Source organism: Rattus norvegicus, chromosome 15, assembly GCF_021556685.1.
Source record: "Rattus norvegicus strain SHRSP/BbbUtx chromosome 15, alternate assembly SHRSP_T2T, whole genome shotgun sequence".
In the NCBI taxonomy this organism is placed as follows: Eukaryota; Metazoa; Chordata; class Mammalia; order Rodentia; family Muridae; genus Rattus; species Rattus norvegicus.
In genome coordinates this window covers 17645381-17658033 of record NC_141548.1, presented here as the reverse complement: position 1 = coordinate 17658033, position 12653 = coordinate 17645381, and the positions used below count along the sequence as shown (strand labels likewise).

At 42.3% G+C, this 12653-nt stretch overlaps 1 protein-coding gene across 9 annotated transcripts in view; it reads right to left on the bottom strand.

The window, feature by feature from the left end:
• Fhit (fragile histidine triad diadenosine triphosphatase) overlaps positions 1-12653 on the bottom strand; it is a 1549291-nt gene that overhangs the window by 1148270 nt on the left and 388368 nt on the right. Inside the window, 1 exon segment of one of the 9 annotated variants that reach the window (NM_001431357.1) lies at positions 12036-12338. The gene's annotated coding sequence lies outside the window, so the exon portion shown is untranslated. 9 annotated transcript variants of the gene reach the window in all.

Here is a 12653-nt window from a genome sequence, read left to right as displayed (position 1 = left end):
CAGACTGTGACTTCTTTTCTAGCTTAGTCCAGATGACATCCAAACGTGATATTTCATTCACACATTGCCTCCCTAAACATGGCCATTTTGCTAGTGACACAGCTAAGACACAATGGTTTCTTTTCAAGGTACACAGGACACGTCAACTCTTATATTCAACTAACACGTAAGGAAGTTACTTAATTATCCTAGGGAAATGTGATCAGTGTTTGATTTATATTTATTTTCTTTGCTAGGCTTTGAACAAACCAGAGAGGCAGATAATCTGAAGGAGCAACAATTCAAGTTAATATGGGTAAACTATCCCAAGGTGACAGCATTAGCTTATCCCATCCAAAAGGCTTTCTGGGAAAGCCCTGGGAGCACTCCTACAAACTGTTCTCTATCCCAATTTGGAAGAAATGTTTCTCCACAGAAGCATCTCTTTAAATTTTTAGGTACACCAACCCAAACCTGAGGGTCCCCAGGTCTCTTGCCTTCAGACTAGTCCAGCCTATCAGCCTCAAGGCACCAAAGTCTTGCATTTGGTTGCACTGTAGGGAGGTAGGCTGAGCATTCCACAGGCTTGCAGAAAGGCAAGAAGGAAATGCAGCTTGTAGTTGCTGCAGGAGTAGAGTAGAGACTACAGAGAGGGGAGATAGAATTGAGTATCATAAACTGTCTTAGCTAGGGTTTGCATTGTTGTGAATGGATACCATGACTAAGGATACTCTTATAAGGACAGTATTTCATTGGGGCTGACTTACAGGTTCAGTCCATTATCATGAAGGGGGGATCATAGCAGTGCCCAGGCAGGCATAGTGCAAAAGGAGCTGAGGGTTCAACATCCTTCAACAAGGTCACACATCCTAATAGTGCCACTCCCTGGGCCAAACATATTCAAACTGCCACATAAGTATAAGTGGAAAGCAGAATTACTTCTTTCTCTGTGGGTGACATGTAGTCAAGACCATGACATTTAGATGGTTCCTGAAAATGGAATGTTTTCAAAGTTGGTTTTGTCTACCTGGGAGAAAAGACCATATTGTCATGCTGCAACAATACCAACGTACAAACCAATCATGAAGAAAATATCACCCCACCCCGAAGACGAATAATCCAGAAAGACTGTCAGCAGTAGCACAGTTTCAGACACACACCTTTGATCGCAGAGTGATCAGTTGTAAGCATGCTCAGTGAATGTTTTATTAGTCTTGGAACTAGTTCACCATCTAAGAGACCATGAGAAAGTTCTACTCGCTTATAAGATCTTGTACTGGACTGTGAACTTTTTGAGCTTTTCTGCCCAAACTGAAACTGAGAGTATTAGCAATAGGGGTGATTGCATAACTTGAACTGTGTTTATTGCTATCACAGCTTACTTCCCTCAAATGCACTGTCTGCAATTTGTTGTGATCATAGTGAGGTCCTGCGGTACTCTTTAATGGACTGAATGGAAGCCTATCATTTATTTTCTCCTCTCAGTGTGTGAAGGACATGTGTGTAGAGAGCTGTGAGAAAGAGTGGTACCAGTTTCACTCTATGCTTCTTCAACAAGGCAGGTAGCAACAGGAAAGGCTGGGCAGAGCATGTGATTGTGGTACATTTCCATGGATAAGAGTCACATACAGGACCCCCATGATCCTGATGCACAGGGGAAGGCACACACATTTACACCTATTTATTAGTGGAGAAAGAATGGAAAAAGCTAGAACTTGAAAATTGAAGAGATACAAAACCCATTTTGAATAAGGTATGAATAGTTGTGATTTGGGATCATCTTGTAGAAACTTTACTTTCTGTAGTGCAATGTAGACTCTTGCAAATACATTGGTAACAACATGAAGGCTTGCATAGTATCTTAGGGCTAGAAGCTTATCCAAACATTCTGATTTGGCTAATTGCTAAATCAGTTAAACTTAATAGAAGAAGCATTTCCTTATTGATTAGATAATCGATTTAAAATATGCATGAACTGACCACACAGATAAGGACTAAGTTCTAGAAATAAGAAAATAAATCAGACATCTCAACAAAAAAGGATGGAGACATTTTGCATCATATAGAACATTGATTTTCATAGATTTCTGATAAAATTAGTAACAGTGGTACAGAAAGAACCCTCTGTATAAACACATTTTGTTGTTGTTGGTGGTGGTGATGGTGGTGTTTTGTTTTGTTTTGTTTTGTTTTATGTTTGTTTGTTTTTCCCGCCTCTAGGTTACAGGAATGCAAACAAACATGAAGTCTGGATCTTAAGAGTCCCCTGACTTACGTGTCATGTGATCATTCCTCCTAAAGACTAGGCAATACTCTTTCCGAGTATAAGATCAGTTGTTTCCTGGTGCCATAGTGAAGACCCAGAGGTAGCTATCAGCCTCTCTCATCTCTTTTTTTTTTTTATTTTTTATTAACTTGAGTATTTCTTATATACATTTCGAGTGTTATTCCCTTTCCCGGTTTCCGGGCAAACATCCCCCTCCCCCCTCCCCTTCCTTATGGGTGTTCCCCTCCCAACCCTCCCCCCATTGCCGCCCTCCCCCCATAGACTAGTTCACTGGGGGTTCAGTCTTAGCAGGACCCAGGGCTTCCCCTTCCACTGGTGCTCTTACTAGGATATTCATTGCTACCTATGAGGTCAGAGTCCAGGGTCAGTCCATGTATAGTCTTTAGGTAGTGGCTTAGTCTCTGGAAGCTCTGGTTGCTTGGCATTGTTGTTCATATGGGGTCTCGAGCCCCTTCAAGCTCTTCCAGTTCTTTCTCTGATTCCTTCAACGGGGGTCCCGTTCTCAGTTCAGTGGTTTGCTGCTGGCATTCGCCTCTGTATTTGCTGTATTCTGGCTGTGTCTCTCAGGAGCGATCTACATCCGGCTCCTGTCGGTCTGCACTTCTTTGCTTCATCCATCTTGTCTAATTGGGTGGCTGTATATGTATGGGCCACATGTGGGGCAGGCTCTGAATGGGTGTTCCTTCAGTCTCTGTTTTAATCTTTGCCTCTCCCTTCCCTGCCAAGGGTATTCTTTTTCCTCATTTAAAGACTCTCTCATCTCTTATAAAATCATAATCCAGCCTTTTCTTTTCGAATGTGGTCATTCATATCTATAATGTTTCCCAAGTTTTTTGAAATCATTTTTAGTCTCCTAAACTCAGAACATGTACTAGAAAATGTTTTAATTTATTTATGAATTCAGTCTGGTCTTCATTATTGCTACACAGCTCTGTATTACCCAATGTTGCCTATAACATCCTGACAATTTCCCCCGGGGTGTGTGTTTGTTCTCTGTGTTATAATCTTGTGATCTGCTGGACTTTTTTCTGATATTCTAATTTGTTCTAAATTAATGAATTTCATCATTTTTCGTTTCCACTGTTCCTATTTATTAAATTCACTGTGAATGTGGTATTTATTTTCAAAGAAGTCATAATTCTTTATTTCCAACTTAGCATTAACAATGAGTTTAATAAGCATTATATTTTTAAATATTACAAAGACAAATTTTGTTAAAATATTAGTGTTCGATGTGTTCCATTTCCTGGCAAAATAATTTAATGTTACATAACCTTTCCTCCTCCATCCCATTTTCTACGAGAAATATCATTCCTTTAAACTATACTAATGGAAACAGAAACATAACAGGGAGACTGAAGGGAGAATGAGAATCACATAAGGCCAAAGGCAGAGCAAATAGTGCTACATCTGAGAGTAAAGGAGAGCGAGGGAGAGAGGGGGAGTGAGAGAAGGACAGAGGAAGGGAGAGAAAGAAAGAGAGGGAGGGGAAGTGAAAGTAAGAGGGGGGAAGAGAGAGAACAAGAGAGTGGGAAAGTAAACGTGAGAGTGAAGGGGGGAGGAAACACAGGAAGGAGAGAGAGAGAGAGAGAGAGAGAGAGAGAGAGAGAGAGAACATGAGTGATGTGAATAGCTACCTGGCTCTTGAACTGGAGAGGGAGCATCACAGAGAAGGATATTAAGCAAAGCTATAGAAACTTCAAGGTTCTTGAAGTCAAATGAAGTAAATGGAAAATTAAACTTCATATACAAGCTTCATAGACTGCACTACTCTTAAGACTGAATGGACTACATGAGCCCCATGGAATTCATGGATGGGATGCAAGTACTTTCCAAAGCTGCTATTTATTTGTTGATTTCTACCCTTCAGTTTCCATGACATGCCTCAAAGAGCGAAATACAGATCCAACTGTCCTACACATTTTCAAGAATTCTCAACCTGCTTGAAATAAAATTCTGCCAGCGAATTCACAGGCTGATGTCTGGGTCAACCTAACAGATGACTAGAATATTTTTAAACCACTACTTGGAAACATGGAAATGGAACTGTCTGTCAGTGTCAAATATAAAGAAGAATGACTGCCACGGACCCAGACAGTTGCAAACCGCTTGCCATGTATCCATAGTGGAGAGAGACAAGGAAAATAAAGAGGAAAACTGTAGCATGTATTCTGCTTGGATTGTTCATGGAGGCATAAACACTTCGAGCTTTGTTGCTTCATGATCCTGGTCACCCAGAAAAGTGGACTTTGGGGTGATCTGGATAAGGAGATTTTACATGTTACATTATTTAAAAATGGGCATGGCATAAGATAACATTCACAGGAAATAAATAAACTGATGTTAAAACATTATCATCTACCCAATTTTAGATATCTATAAACTAAACATCACTAATAAAAATGTGCCATATAGGAAGAAAAATGTGAAAGGATAAGACAAACTGGGGATTTAGAAACATGTTTGTGTGTACATATATATGTGCCATACCATATAAACTATGACATATAAAATATATATCAAAAAACACAAAGGCATTCCAGTGAGTCAAACAACCAAGGCACAGCCATATTTTAAGGAAGAGGATTTAAATTTAAAGTTCAAGGCTAGGGCAAGAGTGGCACAGAACAAAACACTGAAGAGCTCTAAAACTCCTGTACAGTGCATGTTATATCGCTTGGTGTATTCAAGCTGACAGTAAATATTTGAGAACAAACAATTCAGCTAGGCTAAAGGATGAAAACAAAGAAAAGCACCCATGTAAACATATTCTTATCCAAACTACCTTGACTTTAAGGAAATACCAAAGTTCCATTGCCGAATCTTTCCAGGTAAAAGAAGGTAAAGCAACATGCTACTATTTGCTTTAATCTCTCTCTCTTTCTCTCTCTCTCTCTCTCTCTCTCTCTCTCTCTCTCTCTCTCTCTCTCTCTCTCTGTGTGTGTGTGTATCTGTGTGTATGTATATGTGTGTGTGAGCATGCATGTGTGTGAGCATGTGTGGGAATGAGGTGGACATTACTATGATTATTTGCATATATGTATATAACATACTTGGATTATATTGACCCCCTTATCTTCTCTAATATTTTCTTTCCCTCCTGCATTATGCTGTTTCAATACTAACATTTCATAACTTCCAAGTATTTATTAACGGATATATTAATTGCTATGGTTAAATAACACAGGATGTGCAGGCATTATTCACAGGACCTGACCCAGAGCAGGTCAATAATGTTATGAGATTTTTAACCTAAGCAGTATACATTAGATCCACATTCACATGCTTTGGAACCTGCCTTTTTTTCTAGAGCTTGCTTTGTCAAGTACAGTCCCCTAGATGTGCTGGCTAGTTTTATGTTATCATGACAGCAACTGGAGTCATTTTGGAAGAGGGAACCCTAATAAAGGAAATGCCCAGACATGATTGGTCTGTGGGCAAGCCGATAGGGCATTTTGTTGCCTAGTGATTGATGGAGAAGGGCCAGATCACTGAAGGTAGTCACACTCCTGGGCTTGTGGTCTTGGGTGCCATATGGAAGCCAGCCGAGCAGGCTATGTGGAAGAAGCTGGTAAGTAGCAGTGCTCCACAGCCATTTCTTCAGTTCCTGCCTTGTGTTCTTGCCTTTACTTCTGTTCATGATGGACTGTGATCAGGACATGCAAGATGATTTTGGTCGTGGTGTTCTATCACAGCAATAAAACCCCTAAGACAGAGGAGTCACACTCTGGCTTCAGGTCAATCTTCTGTACTCAACTGGGGTGCATCTCAGAAGACCAGCTCCTCGATGCCAGAGGCACAACACAGGTATCCCAAATCACAGAGCATCAGGAGAGGAGGGTAAGTGGAATGGGAAGATATCATAGTTGGTAAAGTGCTTGCCTAACAAGCATGAGTACCCATGTTAAGTCCCTAGAATACACTTAAAACATCTAAGTGTGGCAGGCTGCTTATTATCCCAGAAGTGGGGCAAGGGATATGGGCAGAGACAGAATGATTCTTGGGAATACTGGCCAATCATTCCAGGCTTCTTGGAGAGTTCCAGGACAGTAGGAAATCCTGTCAGCAGCAGCAGCCGAAGAGGGGGAGGAGGAGGAGGAGTGGGAGGGGAGGGGGAGGGAGAGGGAGGAGGGAGGGGGAGGGAGAAGGAGAAGGAGAAGGAGAGGAGAAGGAGAAGGAGAAGGAGAAGGAGAAGGAGAAGGAGAAGGAGAAGGAGAAGGAGAAGGAGAAGAAGAAGAAGAAGAAGAAGAAGAAGAAGAAGAAGAAGAAGAAGAAGAAGAAGAAGAAGAAGAAGAAGAAGAAAGATGAGGAGGTGGTGAAGGAGGAAGAGGAGGAAGAGGAGGAAGAGGAGGAAGAGGAAAGAAATGAAGGAAAAGAAAAGAAAGGAAAAGAAAAGAAAGGAAAGGAAAGATGAATGGTGTCTGAGGAATAGCATCAGAAACTGTCCTCTGGTCTCCACATGCTAGTGCACACATGTGCACTTACACCACTTCCCCAAACACACCAAAAGTAAAACAAAATTCCCATCAATGTCTCTAAAATCAATGAGTAATGAAACACAGTCTTATCTTAAGAATATATATGGCCAAGAAATCTCTTACTGTCCCTATAGCAGATGCCACAAAAACCTAGAAACAAGTGCTTTCTCCTTTCTCTTTTTCTTCCCTGACTTTTCTTTCTTTCCTTCCTTGTAATTGTTGGCTGTGGTCAGTGAAGATCAAAAAGGGAAATAAAATGGAATTGCCTTTAAGCCAATTTCTGGGCCAACCTCATTGTCAGGTCTTTACAAGGACTCCCTCTAGGGTCCTCTGTGATGGGAACAAGTTACACAAAATAAAACAGAGCTCTTGCTGGGCTATTCACCCTCAGCAGATGAAGAAAGGACATTTTTCTCCTGGATGGATATATAATGCAGCTCAGATCTTGTCTCTTTCCCCTTCCTTCTTTGCACTCACTGCTCGCCACTACCCACCGTGATCACCAGTCCATGCATTCTTTAGGAGTCTCTGGATGTGGCCTGTGGTAGCTCTGCTGAGATCTGATGCCGATGTTCTTGTCTCCAGTGCTTGGGCATCTTTCCATCCCTCTCTCAATGTCCTTCCCAAGAGCCTTAGCCTCCTCTCCCCAGGTCGCATCTGCTCTCATTTCCCCTGTTTGTTTTTATGCCTTCCCAGCATTACAGTGCAACTCCTCTGCCCTTACAGATCCAAATTTAGGAATATACACTACCACAGAACTGCCTTCTCTAAGATAATTTTAGAAACATTAACTGAAAGAAAATTTTCACACTTCTGGAAGGCCATAGCCTCAGGTCTCAGCTGTAACTTTTATCATGTCTCAGAATAATGACTACACACTTATAGTGCCTTCCTTCAGTCCAAGTGTAACACTTCAGAGATTCCCTTCTTGAACTCCCAAGATTCTAGTTCAACCACTTTAGGAGTCTAGAGGTGTAGGCTTTTGAGTCATTAAGACAAGGGTTCAAACCTAGCCTCTGGCAGTAAATTAACTGGGTGCAACCCTGAGTGAGCCATCAAGCTTTCTGAATTTCAATTTCATCATCTGACAAAAATAGCAAAATCTACCCAATGGGAGCGCTGTGACGATAAAGTGAGGTAATCTTTGTAAAAATAAATGCATTGTCAGACACATGGTAAGCATCTAAACAAAGTTGTTATTTCTTATTTTTATGTGTGGGCCTGGCTTTGCTTTTGTCCTTGGTGATGGCAATCAGGTACCTCCATAGCCAGCTCAAAGCGTCTGGCAACAACAGGACAATCTAGCATCTCTATGGCCAGCCCAAGGGACCCAGAGATGGCAGGACACTTCATCACTAGCTGCCTACTTCCCACTCTCACCTCCTGTCACATGTCTTCCTCCTGTGCAAGTGCCACATCCCTGATAAAAGACCTCATTCCTTCTCCCTTCCCCCCTTTTCTTTTTTCTATATCCCCTCCACTTTCCCAGAATAAACCTCCCAGGTGAGACCTATCTCATGGTGTGACTTTATGAATCCCGCTGCTTAGATCCGACACTTGGGGTATTTGGGAACCTCTGTGAGTTAACAAGATTTCAGATCTCTGTCCAGCAGAGTGAGTTGGGGTTGGGGGGTGGGGTGTCTTCTTTGAGATGATTGTTCAATGTTACAGCTTTTCTTTACTGTGGGAAGTGAAACACCTCTTTTAGACACTATTCTGTGAAACCGTGCTTAGATGATATTCCGTGAAACTGCAGCTCTCTTTACCCAGGGTGAACAAGGGCTACACAAACCTTAGGGGAGTGGGGAGGTATTTTTCAAGAAAGTACATTATTGGCTGGGACTGGGGGCTGGGAATGCTTCACTTCCATGAAAAGGGATTCCAGGCGTTTAAACCTGTAATTTGGCCAAGAGGCTACCTGACTTGCCCAAGAAGGATGGAGGTGAGGGTGGAGGAAAATCACAGGCTATGTGCCCTGGGGATTTGCAGGCTAAGAATAGGAAGGGGCTATCTTTACCACAGAGGAAGTCAAGCTGAGATTTTGGTCTCAAGTGAGATTTTCTGGGTTTGAATACTTTTCCATGTGGCTTTTGTTCCTGGCCCAGTCTCCTGTAGCAGTTACCCACAATTATGAATTAAAATGAGGGAAGATTTTCCTTCACAAAAGCTTAGAAAGGTTACTTAAAGACCAGACATTGCAGAGTATGGTATCAAAGATTTATAATCTGGGTTGGGGATTTAGCTCAGTGGTAGAGCGCTTGCCTAGCAACTGCAAGGCCCTGGGTTCGGTCCCCAGCTCTGAAAAAAAGAAAAAGAAAAAAAGAAAGAAAGAAAAGAAAAAGATGTATAATCCCAGCAGTGGGGAGGCTGAGGAAGACTGAGTTCAAGGCCAAGGTCAGTATGGGGTACACAAAAAGGTCCAGGCCAACTTGGAATATAAGACCCTGTTTGGTTAGTTTGTTTTTTTTTTTTTTTTGTTGTTGTTGTTGTTGTAGTAGTTTAATTTTTTTGTACACAACAACAAAAATAAAACAAAAACTGCAACCTTGACACTAAGTCACTGGACCCAAGTCTTAATCTGGGGCAGCTTGACTCAAAATCCCCTCCACACGCTCAGATGATTATGATCTTAGTCTAATGGGTAGAGCTGTTTTAGTAGGTTTGTGGCATTGCTGGAGCAAATGTGTTCCTGAGGGCAGGTTTGGAAGCTTGGTGCCATTATCTCTCTGTTGAGACATGAGCTCAACAGAGCTGTTCCTGCTGCAACACAGGCCTTCTGCCAAGCTTCCTGTCGTGATGGTGATGGACCCTAACGCTCTGGAACCATAAGCCCAAATAACTTGTTCCTTCTATAAGCTGCTCTGGTCATAGTGCTTTGTCATAGCTGTAGGGCAGAAGGCAATATGCTGCCTAGTCCATTATTTTCACACTTGAGAAGTTACTATATATTTTCAATTGAAATTAAAAGTTGGCAACAAACATATGAAGTTGTTATTTTCCATATACAGAAACCTAGATAACTAGGTGCATATTTGCACCGATCATCGACTCTCTAATATCAGAAAGCTTACCTCTTTTTAAAATTTTTTATTTCATTTACCCGTAAACACTGAATATTTTTGTTAGTGATTTTAAAACTAACTCCTAAGAAGCAAAACTTAGAAATCGAATTGCAAAAATCACAGGTCACAATGGCAATGTTAGACATGGGCCAGAAGGACAAACCGAGGTGCCAATGGAGTAGCCGAGCAGGCAACGTCTCCAAGTCTCAAGAACCAGAGTTCCAGCCTGGGGACCCACATGGTAACAAGAGGAAAAAAAAGCCCCCAAAAGTCCTCTGCAAGCATCCGAGTACCATAGCACGTACACCCGTACATATGACCATGCACAGAGAAACAAAAGAAATGGAATTTAAAAGAGAGGCTGAGACAAGGTAGAGCAGAGAGGATGAGAGGCTGAGAGTGAAAGCAGGGAGGAGTGCTGACAGGATTGCTGCCCCTTCACACAGCAGCAGAGGAGAGTCACAGAGCTCATGATGCTGGAACCGTTCTCCATGGAAACAGACAGAGCAATGGGACAGCTCCTAACAGCTCATGCAGAAGGGGAGAAAAAGCCTGTCATATTCCTCTACAGAACTTTTGTCAACATTCAGCTAGCTATCTAAGTGCCATTAATTGGATCCAATCCATCAGAACAAGTCAGGCTTTTACTCGGAGAGACAAAGACATTCTTATAGGTTACAGTGGAAAACTCACAGATAGGTCCTGATCTTTAGAGAGAGCACTTGAACACACTCTTGTATCGGGCACACCTGGTTTTAGATGCTATTTTCACTGTTTACTTCTCGGCAAAGTTTTGTAGTAATTACGAGTTGAGCTTCCTGATCTCTACGGTGGACCCAAAAATGTGGTAACATGAAGAACACTTCTCTTTCACCCCCGCCCCCTGTCTGCATATGTGTCATTTCCTCTCTTTCCCTTCTTTGACTCACAGCTTTCCCAAATCCAATTCTTACTTGTATTTGTGAAATTTAAGTATGCAAAGTCTTATTTACAAGTTGGACGAATCGCTACACTATGATGAGGACCAACAGTGGTTTCTTTCCCTTTAAGCTGGGGGAGTCTGGACTCTACCGTTTGCCTGTTGCCTGTTTCCTTCCTTTTTATGCTTTCTTTCCTGCAATAACTTGTATGAACCAAGGTGTTCTACATATTCTGCATATTCCCTTCTTTCTCTTTCCCTTCCTTCTCCTTCTCCTCTCTTCCTCTCCCTCTCCCTCTACCCGTGACCCCTCTCTCTTAACATTTCCAAAGAGTTCTTCCCTGGAAGGATAGTGTAATTTTCCAGAGTCTGCTTCAAAGATGCCAGTTCTACTGACTCATGGACAGTTTGAAAAAGGAGCCTTCTGCAGGCAAGTGTCTTAAAAGACCAGTGCTGCAGTTCAAGCAGTGCCTTTTTTCTCCAAAACTCACACTGAAATTTCCAAATGTGGTCATTTTGAGCTGTTGTTTGGCATTTAAAGAGTTGGAAAGAGCTCTTTCCATGCCTTCAAATCAGGATTGGGTGCTTGCCAGATGAGCGGTTTGTAAGCAGCGAGGATGAAGTTTATGTTTTTAGATGCCATTTTCATTCATGTGGTATGCCTTGACCTTAACCTGTCTTGTCCCCTCCTTCCTATTGATCTCCCTTTCTCTCTACATACTTCTCTGAATACTTTCATGTCTTAAAACAAAACAAGGGGTTGTGGATTTAGCTCAGCAGTAGAGCGCTTGTCTAGCAAGCGCAAGGCCCTGGGTTCGGTCCCCAGCTCCGAAAAAAAAAAAAGAAAAACAAAACAAAACCCCCTACATTCTGCACACGAGAGAATCTTGTGACATTGTCGCATTTATTCCTACGTTTCGTTTAACGCCACAGCCCTTTTCTACAAATGATGTCATTTCATTCTCCTGTGTGCGGAGTAAAGCTCTAGGGTGCATACTTCACACGCTTCCTTTCTCAGGCATCTGCTGATAAGAATCTATCCTGGTTCCACTTTGTGACTACTGTGAGCAGTGCCGCAAAGCGCATGTGGGTATGCAGCCATCCTCATGTACGGACAAAGGTCCTTCAAGTATATACTCAGGAGAGGCTTAGCTGCATTTTCATCTTCTCCAGTTCCTTCACAGTTTCACTACTCAGGATTCTCCAGTGTGCTATTTCTTAGAACGAATCATGAGGAAGCGATATGAACTTGAATTTAAGCCCTCCCCTCCAGCAGCCTACTTTAACCAGTGCTGTGCACTGGAACTTACTGGATGTTGAGTGGCTCTTTGTTACCATGTCACCATTAGGGCCTCTGCACTTGCTATTCCCTCTCTCTGCTGCTCTGTACCGTGGTTCCTCAATCCACACAGGTCTCAATTCCAGTGTCTTCTCTTCAGAGATGCCTTATCTAGCAGTTCAGTCTAAAGCTGCCCTTTGTTTGTGTCATTTTCTCATCTCAATACTTCATAATTTGCATATGCGTTGCTCATCCCTGCCTCTCCCGAATGCATCCATCAAAAACTTCTTCAAGACGTATCTTCTTTATGGCTCCTTTATCCAGAGTCAGGGTCCTGTCACAAGGTAGGGGTGGCAGTTACTTATGTAATTATATGGCAAAGTTTCCAACCGAAACAATCTAAAGGCAGGCTTATTTTGGGCAGCATCGTAGGGGGCTTGTTGCTTTTATCAAGGTGGAGAGCATATGGGGGCAGGGCAGCTGACATCATTGTGGGACAAACACAGAAATGGGGATACCAGCTCTTTGATGGTTTCTTCTTGACCTTATGCCATCAAGGCCCCAAGCCATTGAGCATGGTATTTCCCATACCCAGAAGAGATCTTTCTCCTGAGTTAAATAAACAACTCTGGACACACCCCAGAGTCAC